Here is an 18,541-nt window from a genome sequence, read left to right on the forward strand (position 1 = left end):
TCCAGAACTGCAAAAAGAGGAAGAGGAACACCTATACAAGGTATTCGCCAAAAACGGATACCCGCGCAACTTCATCAACAGATGCCTAAGAGAAAGATAACGGAACGAGGACATGCCGCAACCCAAAGGATTAGCCACACTACCAGACATCAGGAGCATCTCAGAACTGACAGCCAGACTACTGCGACCCCTAGGACTCATAACGGCACACAAACCAACAGCCACTCTCAGACAACAACTCACCAGGACGAAGGACCCGATACCCAAAATGATCAAAACTAATGTAGTGTACAAAATCCCATGCAAGGACTGCACAAAACACTACATAGGACAAATAGGAAGACAGCTAACGATCCGTATCCATGAACACCAACTAGCCACGAAAAGACACGACCAGCTATCTTTCGTAGCCACACACGCAGATGACAAGCAACATGAATTCGACTGGGACAACACTACCATTATAGGGCAAGCCAACAAAGAACAGCCAGGGAATTCCTAGAGACATGGCACTCATCCACAGACTCTATCAACAAACACATCGACCTGGACAAAATATACCGGCGACTACAGCGGACAGTTCGAACTGACAACCGGAAGCGGCAAAGACAGGCCAATATAAATGCTGGAGGAAACATCACAGAAGCGCTTCACAGGAGGCTCCCAAGCACTGAGGTTGTCACCTCGACAGGGGACGAAACGTTTGCAACATAAATTCCCAGCTCGGTGAACAGAACCACAACAACTGTGATACTCTCTGACTCTCTCTGAAACTCACTTTGTTACTCTCTGTGACACACTGTGACACTCTCTAACCGACTGTGACACTCTCTGAAACATGGTGGTATTCTCTGAGACACTATGACACTCTCTGAAACACACTGTGACACTCTCTAAGACACACTGTGACACTCTCTGCCTCTCTCTGAGACACTGGTTCACTCTCTGAAGCACACTGTGAAACACTGTGACATTTTTTGACTCTCTCACATTCTCTGAGACACACTGTGACACTCTCTGACCCTCTCTGATGCACACTGTGACATTCACTGACAGACTGTGACAGACTGTGACACTGAGACAAACGCTGACCCTCTCTGACACTCTTTGAGACACAGTATGACACACTGTGACGCTCTCTGACAGACTGTGACACACTGTGACACACTCTGTGACAGACCGTGACACTTTCTGACCCGCTCTGACACTCTCTGAGACACACTGTGACACTCAATGACAGACTGTGACACACTGTGAAACTTTGACACTCTCTGACACTCTCTGAGGCACACAGTGACCTCTCAGATAGACTGTGACACACTGCAACACTCTCAACGGCAGACTGTGACACTTTCTGACTCTCTGACTCACTCTGAAATACACTGTAATCTTCTCTGACAGACTGTGACACACTGTGACATTCTCTGAGACAGACTGTGACACTTTCTGACTCTCTGAGACACACTATGACACTCTCTGAGTCACACTGTGACACTCTCTGACAGACGGTGACACTCTCTGACTCTCTCTGAGACAGACTGTGACACTTTCTGACTCTCTCTGAGACACACTGTGACACTTTATGAATCTCTCTGACTCTCTGAGACACACTATGACACTCTCTGACTGACTGTGAAACATTGTGACGCTCTGAGACTCTCTTAGACACACTGTGCCACTCTCTGACTCTCTGTGACACTCTCTGACAGACTGTGACATGCTGTGAACTCTCTGACACTCTCTGACACTCTCCGAGACACTCTGTGATACTCTGACTGGCTGTGAACACTGTGACACACTGAGACTCTCTTAGACACACTGTGACACTCTCTGACAGACTGCGACACGCTCTGACTCTCTCTGAGACACACTGTGACACTTTCTGACTCTCTCTGACTCTCTGAGACACACTGTGACATTCTCTGACTGTCTGAAACACTGTGACACTCTGAGACTCTCTTAGACACACGGTGACATTTTTGACTCTCTGTGACACTGTCTGACAGACTGTGACACGCTGTGAACTCTCTGACTCTCTCTGACACTCTCTTAGACACACTGTGATACTCTCTGAGACACACTGTGACACGCTCTGAGACACATTATGGGATTCTCTGACACTCTCTTAGACACACAGTGAAACTCTCAAAGACAGACTGTGACACGTTCTGACTCCCTCTGTCTTACTCTGAAATACACTGTAACCTTCTCTGACACACTGTGACACTCCCTGAGACACACTGACATTTTCTGACTCTCTGAGACACACTGTGACACTCTCTGACAGACTGTGACACACTGTGACACTCTCTGACCCTCTCTGACACTATCGTAAAAATACTGTGACACTCTCTGGCTCACTATGACACTGTCTCACAGACTGTGACACTCGCTTAGACACACTGTGTTTCTGAGACACACTGTGGAACTCTCTGAACCTCTCTGACACTCTTTGAGAAACACTGTCTCATTCTCTGCCTCTCTCTGTCTTTCTGAGACACATTTTGGGACTCTCTGACACTCTCTGTGACAGACTGTGACACTCTTTGACACACGTTGACACTCTCTGAACGACTGTGACATTCTCCCACACACGATGACTTTTTCTGAGACATTGTGACACTCTCTGAGACACACTGGGACACTTTCTGACAGATTGTGACTCTCTCTGAGACAAACTCTGACCATCTCTGACACTCTCTGAGACACAATGCGACACACTGTGAAACACTCTGACTCTCTCTTAGACAAACTGTGATATTCTCTGAGACACACTGTGACACTCTCTGATACACATTATGGGACTCTCTGACACTCTCTGTGACACACAGTGACACTCTCAAAAACACACTGTGACACTCTCTGACTCTCTCTGACACTGTCTTAGACACACTATGACACTCTGTCTTTCTCTGACACTCCCTGAGCCTCAGTGGGACACTCTCTGACTCTCTCTGTGATAGACTGTGACACTCTCTGACTCTCTCTGACACTCACTGAGACACACTGTGACACTTTCTGACTCTTTCTGTCACTCTCAGAGACACACTGTAATACTCTCTGACAGACTGTGACCCTGTCTGAGAAAAACGTTGACCCTGTCTGACACTCTCTCAGACACAGTATGACTCACTGTGACACTCTCTGACTCCGTCTGACAAACTCTGAAATACACTGTAAGATTCTCTGTAACACTCTATGACACTCTCTGAGACACACTATGACACACTATGACACTCTCTGACAGATTATGAAACACTGTGACATTGTCTGACATTCTCTGACTCTCTCTGAGGCACATTGTGACACTCTGACACACTGTAACAGACTGAGACACTCTCTGACTCTCTCTGACACTTTGAGACACACTATGAGACTCTCTGACGCTCTCTGAGAAACACCATGACACTCTCTGACAGAGTGTGACACTCTCTGATACACGATAACAGTTTTTGACACACTGTGACCATCCCTGAGATACACTGTGACACTCTCTGACCCGGTCTGACACTCTCTGAGTCAGACTGTGACACAATCTGACTCTCTCTGACACTCTCTGAGACACACTATGACACTCTCTGACAAACTATGTCACACTGTGACATTCTCTGACTTTTTCTGACACTCTCTGGGACACACTGTGACACTCTCTGAGACATACTGTGACACTCTTTGACACTCTCTGAGACACACGTGAGACTCTCTGATACACTGTGACATTCTCTGAGACACACTGTGACACTCTCTGACACACTGTGACACTCTCTGTCCGACTGTGACAGACTGTGATACTTTCTGTGACACACTGTGACACTCTCTCACACATGGTGACATTCTCTGACACACTATGACACTCTCTGAGACACACTGTGACACTCACTGTGACACACTCTGACACTCTCTGAGACACACTGTGAGACTCTCTGACACACTGTGACACTCTCTGACAGACTGTGACACTGACTGACACTCTCTGGGACACACTGTAACACTCTATGACACTCTCTGAGACACACTATGACACACTCTGACACTCTCTGACAGATTATAGAACATAGAACATAGAACAATACAGCACAGAACAGGCCCTTCGGCCTACGATGTTGTGCCGAACATTTGTCCTAGCTTAAGCACCCATCCATGTACCTATCCAATTGCCGCTTAAAGGTCACCAAAGATTCTGACTCTACCACTCCCACAGGCAGCGCATTCCATGCCCCCACCACTCTCTGGGTAAAGAACCCACCCCTGACATCTCCCCTATACCTTCCACCCTTCACCTTAAATTTATGTCCCCTTGTAACACTCTGTTGTACCCGGGGAAAAAGTTTCTGACTGTCTACTCTATCTATTCCTCTGATCATCTTATAAACCTCTATCAAGTCACCCCTCATCCTTCGCCGTTCCAATGAGAAAAGGCCTAGCACTCTCAACCTATCCTCGTACGACCTATTCTCCATTCCAGGCAACATCCTGGTACATCTTCTCTGCACCCTCTCCAAAGCTTCCACATCTTTCCTAAAGTGAGGCGAACAGAACGGCACACAGTACTCCAAATGTGGCCTAACCAAAGTCCTGTACAGTTGCAACATCACTTCACGACTCTTGAATTCAATCCCTCTGCTAATGAACGCTAATACACCATAGGCCTTCTTACAAGCTCTATCCACCTGAGTGGCAACATTCAAAGACCTATGAACATAGACCCCAAGATCCTTCTGTTCCTCCACCTCACTAAGAACCCTACCGTTAACCCTGTATTCCGCATTCTTATTTGTCTTTCCAAAATGGACAACCTCACACTTGGCAGGGTTGAACTCCATCTGCCACTCCTCAGCCCAGCTCTGCATCATATCCAAGTCCCTTTGCAGCTGACAAGAGCCCTCCTCACTATCCACAACTCCACCAATCTTCGTATCATCTGCAAATTTACTGACCCACCCTTCGATTCCCTCATGCAAGTCATTAATGAAAATTACGAACAGCAGAGGACCCAGAACTGATCCCTGCGGAACTCCACTTGTAACTGGGCTCCAGACTGAATATTTACCATCTACCACCACTCTCTGACTTCGACCGGTTAGCCAGTTTTCTATCCAATTGGCCAAATTTCCCTCTATCCCATGCCTCCTGACTTTCCGTGTAAGCCTACCATGGGGAACCTTATCAAATGCCTCACTAAAATCCATGTATACTACATCCATTGCTCTACCCTCATCCACATGCTTGGTCACTTCCTCAAAGAATTCAATCAGACTTGTAAGGCAAGACCTACCCCTCACAAATCCGTGCTGACTGTCCCTAATCAAGCAGTGTCTTTCCAGATACTCATAAATCCTATCCCTCAGTACACTTTCCGTTACTTTGCCTACCACAGAAGTAAGACTAACTGGCCTGTAATTCCCGGGGTTATCCCTATTCCCTTTTTTGAACAGGGGCACAACATTCACCACTCTCCAGTCCCCTGGTACCACCTCCGTTGACAGTGAAGATGAAAAGATCATTGCCAACGGTACTGCAATTTCCTCTCTTGCTTCCCACATAATCCTAGGATATATCCCATCAGGCCCGGGGGACTTGTCTATCTTCAAGTTGATCAAAATAGCCAACACATCTTCCTTCCTAACATGTATCTCCTCTGGCTTACCAGTCCATTTCACACTCTCCTCTTCAACAATACGGTTCCTCTCATTCGTAAATACTGAAGAAAAGTACTCATTCAAGACCTCTCCTATCTCTTCCGACTCAATACACAGTCTCCCACTACTGTCCTTGATTGGACCTACCCTCGTTCTCGTCATTCTCATGTTTCTCACATACGCATAAAATGCCTTTGGGTTATCCTTGATCCTATCCACCAAAGATTATCATGCCCTCTCTTAGCTCTCCTAATCCCTTTCTTCAGGTCCCTTCTGGCTATCCTGTATCCCTCCACTGCTCTGTCTGAACCCTGTTTCCTCAACCTTATGTAAGCCTCCTTCTTCCTCTTTACAAGACATTCAACCTCCCTCGTCAACCAAGGTTCCCTCACACGACCATTTCTTTCCTGCCTGACCGGTACATGCATATCAAGGACACGTCGTATCTGTTCCTTGAAAAAGTTCCACATTTACACGACATCCTTCACCGAAAGCCTATGCTCCCAACTTATGCTCCTCAGATCCTGTCTTACAGCATCGTAATTACCCTTCCCCCAATTGTAAAACCTACCCAGTTGCACGCACCTATCTCTCTCCATAACCAAGGTGAAAGTCACAGAATTGTGGTCACCATCACCAAAATGTACACCCACTAACAAGCCCACCACTTGTCCCGGTTCGTTACCAAGTACCAAATCCAATATGGCCAGCCCTCTGGTCGGGCAATCTACATACTGAGTTAGAAAAGCTTCCTGGACACACTGCACAAACACCGCCCCATCCAATCTACTTGATCTAAAGAGCTTCCAATCAATATTTGGGAAGTTGAAATTGCCCATGACTACTACCCTGTGGCTTCTGCACCTTTCCAAAATCTATTTCCCAATCTGTTTCTCCACATCTCTGCTGCTATTGGGGGACCTATAGTAAACACCCAACAAGGTGACTGCTCCTTTCCTATTTCTGACTTCAGCCCATACTACCTCTAAAGACAGATCCCCCTCGAACTGCCTTTCTGCAGCCGTTACACCATTTCTAATTAGCAACGCCACCCTCCCTCCTTTTTTACCACCCTCCCTAATCCTACTGAAACATCTGTAACCAGGAACCTCCAACAACCATTCCTGTCCCTCTTCTATCCACGTTTCCATGATGGCCACAACATCGTAGTCCCAGGTACCTATCCACGCCTTAAGTTCACCGACCTTATTTCTGATACTCCTTGCGTTGAAGTATACGCACTTGAACCCCTCTCTGTGTCCGCAAGTATTCCCTGTCAGAAACACTGTGACATTGTCTGACTTTCTTTGACTCTCTCTGAGGCACATTCTGACACTCTCTGACAGACTGTGACAGACTGACAATCTCTGACTATCTCTGACACTCTGAGACACACTATGACACTCTCTGAGACACACTGTGACACTCTATGACTTTCTCTGACATGCTGAGACACACTGTGACTCTCTGTGACTCTCTCTGACACTCTGAAACACATTGTGACACTCTCTGTCCATCTCTGAGGCACATTGTAACACTCTCTGAATCGCTCTGACACTCACAGACACACACTATGACACTCTCTGACATACTCTGAGACACACTGCGATACTCTCTGACTCTCTCTGACACTCTGGAACACACTGTGACACTCTCTGTCCCTCTCGGACACACTCTGAGACAAACTGTGACACTCTCTGACACTCTCTGAGACACACTTGAGACTCTCTGATACACTGTAACATTCTCTGAGACACAGTGATACTCCCTGACACACTGTGACACTCTCTGATACACGGTGACATTTTTTGTGACACTCCCGGAGAAACACTGTGACACTCTCTGACCCGCTCTGACACTCTCTGAGACAGACTGTGACATTCTCTGAGACACACTGTGATGCTGTCTGACTCTCTGACGCTTTCTGAGGCACAGTATGACATACTGTGACACTCTCTGACTCACTCTGATACTCTCTGAGACACACTGTGACACTCTCTCACAGACTGGGACCTTCTCTGAGTCAAATGCTTACCCTCACTGACACTCTCTGAGACACAGTATGACACACTGTGACACTTTCTGACTCTCTCTGAAATACACTGTAACATTCTCTGACTGACTGTATCACACTGTGACTCTCTCTGAGACAAACTGTGACACTTTCCGACTCTCTCTGACTCTCTCAGACTCACTGTGACACTCTCTTAGACACACTGTGACACTCTGACAGACTGTGACACACTGAAACACTCTCTAAGACTGCCTGTGACACTTTCTGACTCTCTCTGACTCTGAGACACACTGTGAGACTCTCGGACAGACTGTGACACTCTCTGACTCTCTCTGAGACACTCTTAGACACACTGTGAGACTCTTCGGACAGACTGTGACACTCTTTGACTCTCTCTGACACTCTCGTAGACACGATGTGACACTCTCTGACTCTCTTTGAGACACACTGTGACACTGTCTGACCGACTGTGGCACCCTGTGACACTCTCTGGCTCTCTCTGAAACTATCTTAGACACATTGTGACACTCTCTGACCCTCTCTGACACTTTGAGACGCACTGTGACAATCTCCGATCCTTTCTGACACTCTCTAAGACACACTGTCGCACTCTCTGACACTCTCTGAAACATCGTGCGACACTCTCTGACAGACTGTGACACACTGTGACATTCTCTGACTCTCTCAGACACACTGTGACACTCTTTGACAGACTGTGACATTCTCTGTGATACACTGTGATACTCTCTGACACGCTGTGACACTCTCTGACCAACTGTGACACTCTCTCACTCAAGGTAACATTTTCTGAGACACTGTGACACTCTCTGACCGACTGTGATAGACTGTGGCATTATCTGTTACACACTGTGACACTCCCTGACACACTGTGATAATCTCTGACACACTGTGACACTATTCGACCGACTATGACATTTTCTGTGACACACTCTCGGACACGCTCTGAGACACATTGTAACACTCTATGACACTCTCTGGCACTCTCTGAGACACACTATGACATTCTCTTACTTTCTCTCACTCTCTTTGAGGCACACTCTGACACTCTCTGATAGACTGTGACACACTGTGACACTCTCCTAGACACACTGTGACATTCTCTGACTATCTCTGACACTCTGAGACACACTGTGACATTTTTTGAATCTCTCTCACAATCTCTGAGACACACTGTGACATTCTCTTACTCTCGCTCTGACACTCTGTGACACTTTCTCACAGACTGTGACATTCTCTGAGACAAATGCTGACCCTGCCTGACACTCTCTGAGACAGAGTATGGACACACTGTCACTCTCTCTGACTCTTTCTGATATACTCTGTAATATACTGTAACCTTCTCTTACAGATTTCAACACACTGTGACGTTCTCAGAGACACACTGTGACACTGTCTGACTATCTCTGTCTATCTGAGACACACTGTGACCCTCTCTGACACTCTCTGAGACACACTGTGACACTGTCTGACAGACTGTGACACTCTCTCACACATGGTGACATTCTCTGAGACCCTTTGACACTCTCTGAGACACACTGTGACACTCTCTGACACACAGTGACACTCTCTGACCGACTGTGATAGACTGTGACATTTTCTGTGACACACTGCAACACTTTCTGACAGACTGTGACACTGTCTGACACTCTCTGACACTCTCTGAGACGCACTGTAAGACTCTGTGACACTCTCTGAGACACACTATAACACAGTATGACATTCTCTGACAGACTATGAAACTCTGTGACATTCTCTGACTCTCTCTGAGGCACACTATAACACTCTCTGACAGACTGTCACACAATGTGACAGTCTCCTAGGCACACTGTGACACACTTTGACTATCTCTGGCACTCTGAGACATACTCTGACACTCTGTGACAGTCTCTGACCCTCTCTGAGACACTCTGTAACACTCTCTGAATCGCTCTGACACTCACTGAGACACACTAGGACACTCTCTGACACTCTCTGAGACACACTGTGACACTTTCACACTCTCTCTGATACTCTCTGGGGTCCAATATGACACTCTCTAACTCACTCTGATCCTCTCTGAGACACACTGTAAAACTCTCAGAGAAACACTATGACACTCTCTGAGACAGATTGTGGCACTCTCTGACTCTCCCTGACACTCGCTGAAACACACTGCAAGACTCTCTGAGCTCTCTGAGAAACACAATGAGATTCTCTGACTCTCTCTGACACTCTCTGAGACACGCTGTAACACTCACTGACTCTCTCTGAGACAACCTCTGACCCTCTCTGACACTGTATGAGACACACTGTGACACTCTCTGAGAAACTGTGACACTTTCTGACACTCTCTGACACACACTGTGAAACACTCTAACTCTCTCTGAGACACATTGTAACACTCTCTGAATCTCTCGGACACTTTGTGACACATGTCACACACTCGGACCCTCTCTGAAACTCTCTGAGACAAACTGTGACACACTCTGAAACGCACTGAGACACAGTATGACACACAGTGACACTCTCTGACTCTCTCTGAGACACAATATGACACACTGTGGCACTCTCTGTTACAAACTGTGACTCTATCTGACACTCTCTGCCATTCTCTGAGACACACACCGACGCTCTCTGACAGATCGTAACACACTGTGACACTCTCTAATTCTCAATGACCCTCTCTGAGATGCACTGTGACACTCCCTGACAGACTGCAACACACTGTGATACTCTCTGATTCTCAATGACACTCTCTGAGATACACTGTGACACTCTCTGACAGACTGTGACACACTGTGACACTCTCTAATTCTCTCTGACTCGCTCTGAGATGCACTGTGGCACACTCTGACTGACTCTGAGACACACATTGACTCACTCCGACACTCTGTGACATACTCTGTGACAGTGTGACAGTCTCTGACACTCTCTGAAACAGACTGTGACACTCTCCGACTCTCTCTGACACTCTCTGAGGCAGTCTGTGACACTCTGTCACTCTTTTTGTCTCTCTCTGAGACACAGTGTAAAACTCTCTGACAGACTGTGACTCTCTCCGAGACAATCTCTGACACTCTCTGAGACAGACTGTGACACTCTCTGACTCTCTCTGACTTCCTCTGAGGCACAGTACGATGCACTGTGATGCTCTCTGACACTCTCCGACACTCTCTGAAACACACTGTAACAATTTCTGACAGGCTGTGACACACTGAGTCAATCTCTGACTCTCTCTGACAATCTCTGAGGCACACTATGATACTCTGACAGACTGTGACAAACTGTGACAAATCTGACTTTCTCTGACACTCTCTTAGACACACTGTGACACTCTCTGACCATTTCTGTCACTCTCTGAGACACACTGTGACACTCTCTCACAGACGGTGACCCTTTCGGAGACAAATGCTGACCGTCTCTGAAACTCTCTGAGACAATGTGACAATGTCTGACTCTCTCTGATCACCTCGGAAATACACTGTAACCTTCTCTTACAGATTGTGACACACGGTGACACTCTCTGAGACACACTGTGACACTTTCTGACTCATTCTGTCACTCTCTGTGACACACTCTGATCCTCTCTGCGACAGACTGTAGCACTCTCTCACAGACTGTGACATTCTCTGAGACAAATGCTGACACTCTCTGGCAGTCTCTGAGCCACAGTATGACTCACTGTGACAGTCTCAGACTCTCTCTGACACACTTGGAAATACACTATAACCTTCTCTAACACACTGTGACACACTGTGACACTCTCTGACTTTCTCTGACAGACTATGACACATTGTGACATTCTCTGACTTTCTCTGACATTCTCTGAGGAATACTGCGACACTCTCTGACAGACTGTGACACACTCTGACCCTCTTTGAGACAGACTGTGACACTCTCTGACGCTCTGTGACACTCTCTTAGACATGCTGTGACACTCTGTGCCTCTCTCTGACACACTGAGACACCCTGTGACACTCTCTGACACACTGTGACACACTGTGAGGCACTCTGACTCTATCTGACTCTCTCTGAGGCACACTGTGACACTCCCTGACTCACTCTGAGACACACTGTGACACTCGTTGACACACTGTGACACTCTCCGAGACACACTGTGGACTCTCTGACACAGACTGTGACACTCTCTGACACTCTCTGACACACGGTGACATTCTCTGAGACACTGTGACACTCTCGGAGACACACTGTGACACTTTTGACTCTCTCTGAGACACACAGTAACACCCTCTGACAGACTGTGACCCTCTCTGAGACAAATGCTGACACTCTCTGACACTCTCTGACTCACACTGAAATATACTGTAACCTTCTCTGACCCTCTGAGACACAATGTGACACTCTCTGAGACACACAGTGACACTCTCTGGCCCTCTCTGACCCTCTCTGAGATACAGTGTAACATTCTCCGACTCTCTCTGAAACACACTGTGACAATCTCTGATAGACTGTGACGTACTGCGACATACTCTGACTCTCACTTAGACACACTGTGACACTTTCTGACTCTCCCTGACACTCTCTGAGACAGACTGTGACGGTCTCTGACACTGAAGCACAATGTGACACTCTGACTTTTTCTGTCAATCCCTGAGACACACTGTAACACTCTCTCACGGACTGTGACACTCTCTGAGCCAAATGCTGACACTCTCTGACAGTCTCTGAGACACAGTATGACACACTGTGACACTTTCTGACTCTCTCTGATACACTCTGAAATACACTGTAACCTTCTCTGACAGACTGTGACATACTGTGACACTCGCTGAGACACACTGCGACACTTTCTGACTCTCTCCGAAGCTCTGAGACAAACTGTGACACTTTCTGACAGTCTATGACACACTGTGACATTCTCTGACTTTCTCTGACACGCTCTGAGGCACACTGTGACAATCCTTGACAGACTGTGACAGACTGCGACACACTCTGATTCTCTGAGACACACTGTGACAGTCTCTGACTCTCTCTGACACTCTGAGACACACTATGACACTGTTTGACTCACTTCGACACTTTCTGAGACACACTGTGACACTCTCTGACTCTCTCTGACACTCTCTGAAACACAGTGTGACACTCTCTGAGACACACTGTGACACTCTCTGAACGACTGTGGCACTCTCTGACACACGGTGACATTCTCTGAGACACTGTGACCCTCTCTGAGACGTACTGTGAGACATTCTGTCTCTCTCTCTCTCTGACCCTCAGAGACACACTGTGACACTCTCTGAGACACACTGTGACACTCTCTGGCCCTCTCTGACCCTCTCTGAGATACAGTGTAACATTCTCCGACTCTCTCTGAAACACACTGTGACAATCTCTGATAGACTGTGACGTACTGCGACATACTCTGACTCTCACTTAGACACACTGTGACACTTTCTGACTCTCCCTGACACTCTCTGAAACACACTGTCACACTCTCTGACAGACTGTGACACTCTCTGCCCGACTGCGATGCTATCTGACACACTGTGACATTCTGTGAGACACTGTGACACTCTCTGAGACACACTGTGACTCTTTCTGTCTCTCTCTGACACTCTCTGAGACAGACTGTGACGGTCTCTGACACTGAAGCACAATGTGACACTCTGACTTTTTCTGTCAATCCCTGAGACACACTGTAACACTCTCTCACGGACTGTGACACTCTCTGAGCCAAATGCTGACACTCTCTGACAGTCTCTGAGACACAGTATGACACACTGTGACACTTTCTGACTCTCTCTGATACACTCTGAAATACACTGTAACCTTCTCTGACAGACTGTGACATACTGTGACACTCGCTGAGACACACTGCGACACTTTCTGACTCTCTCCGAAGCTCTGAGACAAACTGTGACACTTTCTGACAGTCTATGACACACTGTGACATTCTCTGACTTTCTCTGACACGCTCTGAGGCACACTGTGACAATCCTTGACAGACTGTGACAGACTGCGACACTCTCTGATTCTCTGAGACACACTGTGACAGTCTCTGACTCTCTCTGACACTCTGAGACACACTATGACACTGTTTGACTCACTTCGACACTTTCTGAGACACACTGTGACACTCTCTGACTCTCTCTGACACTCTCTGAAACACAGTGTGACACTCTCTGAGACACACTGTGACACTCTCTGAACGACTGTGGCACTCTCTGACACACGGTGACATTCTCTGAGACACTGTGACCCTCTCTGAGACGTACTGTGAGACATTCTGTCTCTCTCTCTCTCTGACCCTCAGAGACACACTGTGACACTCTCTGAGACACACTGTGACACTCCCTGCCTCTCTCTGAGACACTTGGTCACTCTCTGAGACACAGTATGACACACTGTGACATTTTCTGACTCTCTCTCACACTCTCTGACACACACTGTAACTCTCTCTGACAGATTATGACACACTGTGACACTTTCTCACACACTGTGACATTCTGTGGGACACTGTGACACTCTCTGACACACACTATGATACTTTCTGACTCTCTCTGCCATTCTGATACAGACTGAGACACTCTCTGACTCTCTCTGACACTCTCTGAGATATAATATGACACACTATGACATTCTCAGACTCTCCCTGACACACTCTGAAACACACTGTGACACACTACGATACTCTCTGACACACGGTGACATTCTCAGAGACACTGTGTCACTCTCTGACCCTCTCTGACACTCTCTGAGTCGCACTATGACACTCTCGGAATCTCTCTGTCACTCTCTGAGACACACTGTAACACTCTCTGACAGACTGTGACATTCTCTGAGACAAACACTGACACTCTCTGACACTCTCTGAGACACTCTGAAATACACTGTATCCTTCTCTGACAGACTGTGGCACAGTGTGAAACTCTCTGAGACAGACTGTGACACTTTCTGACTCTCTCTGATTCTCTGAAATACACTGAGACATTCTCTGAGACACACTGTGACACTCTCTGAGACTCACTGTGACACGCTTTGACACTCTCTGAGACACACTGTGACACTCTCTGACTCTCTGAGACACACTGTGACTCTCTCTGACACACTGCGACGCTCTCTGTCACTCTCTGATACACACCATGACACTCTCTGACTCTCTCTGACAGACTGTGACATACTGAGACACTCTCTAAAAATCTTCGAGACACACAGTGACACTCTCTGGCAGACTGTGACACTTTCTCAATCTCACTGACACTGTCTGACACACACTGTGACACTCTCTGACTCTCTCTGACACTATCTGAGACACACTGTGACACACTTGGAGTCGCTTCAACACTCTCTGAGACACCCTGTGACACATTCTGTCTCTCTCTTTGACCCTCAGAGACACACTATGACACTCTCTGAGACACACTGTGACACTCCCTGCCTCTCTCCCTGAGACACTCGGTAACTCTCTGAGACATAGTGTGACACACTGTGACATTTTCTGACTCAATCTCACACTCTCTGACACACACTGTAACTCTCTCTGACAGATTGTGACACACTGTGACACTCTCTGACTCACTCTGAGACACACTGTGATACTTTCTGACACACTGTGACATTCTGTGTGACACTGTGACACTCTCTGAGACACATTGTGACACTTTGTGACTCTCTCTGACACTCTCTGATACAGACTGAGACACTCTCTGACTCTCTCTGACACTCTCTGAGATATAGTATGACACACTATGACATTCTCTAGACTCTCCTTGACACACTCTGAAACACACTGTGACACACTACGACACTCTCTGTCACACGGTGACATTCTCAGAGATACTGTCACTCTCTGACACTCTCTGAGTCACACTATGATACTCTCTGAATCACTCTATCACTCTCTGAGACACACTGTAACACTCTCTGACAGACTTCGCCCCTCCCTGAGACAATTGCTGACCCTCTCTGGCACCCTCTGAGACACTCTGCAACACTCTCTGACAGACTGTGACATTCTCTGAGACAAACACTGACACTCTCTGAGACACAGTATGACACACTGTGATATTCTCTGACACACTCTGAGACACTCTGAAATACACTGAAACCTTCTCTGACACACTGTGGCAAACTGTGAAACTCTGAGACAAACTGTGACAATTTCTGACTCTCTGATTCTCTGAAATACACTGCGACACTCTCTGAGACACACTGTAACACTCTCTGACTCTCTCTGACACTCTCTGAGACATACTATGACACTCTCTGATACACTCTGTAACACACTTTGACACACTCTGACCCACTTTGAGACTGACTGTGACACTCTCTGACACTCTCTGACACACTCTGTAACACACTGTGACACTCTCTGACAGACTGTGACAAACTGTGGCACTCTCTCTTTCTCTGACATCTCTGAGGCAGACTGTGACACACTTTGACAGGCTGTGACACACTGTGACCCTCTCTGAGACCGACTGTGACACTTTCTGACACTCTTTGAACACACACTGTGACACTCTCTGACAGACTGTGACACACTGTGACACTCTCTGAGACACACTGTGACACTCTCTGAAACACACTGTGGCTCTCTCTGACACCCTCTGAAACGTACTGTGACACTCTCTGATAGACTGTGACACACTGTGACACGTTTTGACTCTCTCTGACACTCTCTGAAACACACTGTGGCACTCTCAGACTCTCTCTGACACTCTCTGAAACGTACTGTGACACTCTCTGACAGCCTGTGACACACTGTGACACGTTGTGACTCTCTCTGACTCTCTGACACTCTCTGAAACACACTGTGCCACTCTCTGACGCTCTGAGAAACACTGTGACATTCTCTGACAGACTGGGACACACTGTGATACTGTTTGACCCTGTATGAAGCACTCTCTGACTCTCTCTCTGACACACTGTGACAATCCCTGACACACTCTGACACCCACTGAGACACTGTGACACTTTCTGACACTCTGTGAGACACACTGTGACACTCTCTGACACACTGTGACACTCTCTGACTCTATCTGACACACTATGACAATCTCTGACATACTGTGACACTCTCTAAGACACTGTGACACTTTCTGACACTCTCAGAGACACGCTGTATCCCTCTCTAAGAACTGTGATAATATCTGATGCTCTCTGAGACATACTGCGACACTCTCTAACAGACTGTGACACACTGTGACACTCCCTGACTCTCTCCGACACTCCCTGAGACACACTGTGACACTCTCTGAGACAGGAGAGACCTGCTGCGCTTTTCCAGCAACACATTTCCATCACTCTCTGAGACACACTGTTACACTGTCTGACCCTCTTTGACACTCTCTGTAACACACTGTGACACTCTCTGACTCTCTCTGAGTCCCACTGTGACACTCCCTGTAACACACTGTGACACTCTCTGACTCTCTCTGACACTGTCTGGGACATACTGTGCCACTCTCTGATACACTTTGACACTCTCTGATTGTCTTTGAGACACACTGTGACATTCTCTGACACACTGCGACACTCTCTGACACGCTATGACATTCCCTGCCTCTCTCTGGTACACTGTGACGCTCTCTGAGACACAATGGGACACACTGAGACCCTCTCCACGACACACCCTGAGACGCATTATGACACTCTGACTCACTGTGACTCTCTCTGAGACACATTGTGACACCCTCTGACTCTCTGAACATACTGTGACTATAATAGAAAATTATCCATTTACTGTGAAATTAATTATCCATATACTGTGAAATTAATTATCCATTTACTATAAAGTTTAAAGAGAATGCTTTGTTTAAATCAATGGTGTGCTGATCTTTGTAAACGATGCTTTGATGAAGAGTTGCAGTTAGCTTATCTCTGTTTGATTTCTGTAAGCATTAAACTCGACCTTGCGATAGTCGAACTCAGCAAAAGCTGAATAACTGTTATGTCCAGCACCAGGGGATGAGAGGATAACAACTTGAGTTTCCCCAGTCTCTGAGAGTGTGATAAGGAACGCTATAAGGCAGGTGTCTGTGTAAATGTTCGGGTACTCATTGCATTGAGGCATCTGACTTAGTGTAATGGGTCGATCTTGTAAAAATTTTAATAAAGACCCTTGCTTTGCTCTTGCTAATTATTGAGTCAAGTCAATTTAATTTCCATGGCAGTAAACTTGGGGGCTCGTCCCGGGACCCCGCGACTGGATGAGATTCTGAAGATTCCCAGGAATCGCAGGTGCCAGCACCTTGAAGGTCTTTCATTTCATCTCGAGCGCTGAATTGGACCTTTTGCGTGAGAGGACTGGAAATCTGTGGATTGCCCTAGCGCCGGGATTTCAAATCAATTAAGGTTGGCTAATAGTCGTGGTTTACGTAATCCTACATAGAGAGTCAATTTAAGAGAATAAATACAGCAGGAAAAGCGTTCAGTGAACTCTCACGTGGTATTAGAGTAAAACCCCTATGGAAGGGGATTGCTGTCTCAAGAGTGTTTAAGAGACAGCAAGGCTAAGGGTGGTTTTAGACTTGGAACCACCACTGGCTGAGTTGGACTCGCCTAAGACGTACCAGGTACATGGTTTGTTGGTTTACGAAGACCAAGGCCTTGAGGCGGACGCACCCAATGTGAGAGGGGACCTCCGGAGGTAAAAGCATGTCAAAAGGGAATAGCTAACTGTACCACGAGAGCGAGAGACAGAGAGAGAGAGAGAGAGAGAGGGAGCTGAACACTTTTCCAGTTACACTAAAAATGGGTTCTGGCAAGAGCAAACAAAGGGAGAGTCCACACAAAATTTGGAATGGCCAACCAAAAATACAATACATGCTAAATAATTATGGCCCAGAATGTGTAAAGCAGTTAGAATTGTGGATTAAGGAATGTGGTTTTCCGAAGGGAGGAAGTTTTAGTAAAAGACAGCTGG

This window comes from Chiloscyllium plagiosum, unplaced genomic scaffold (genome assembly GCF_037043375.1).
Source record: "Chiloscyllium plagiosum isolate Xiang-an unplaced genomic scaffold, Cpla_swu_hap1 HiC_scaffold_37, whole genome shotgun sequence".
In the NCBI taxonomy this organism is placed as follows: domain Eukaryota; kingdom Metazoa; phylum Chordata; class Chondrichthyes; order Orectolobiformes; family Hemiscylliidae; genus Chiloscyllium; species Chiloscyllium plagiosum.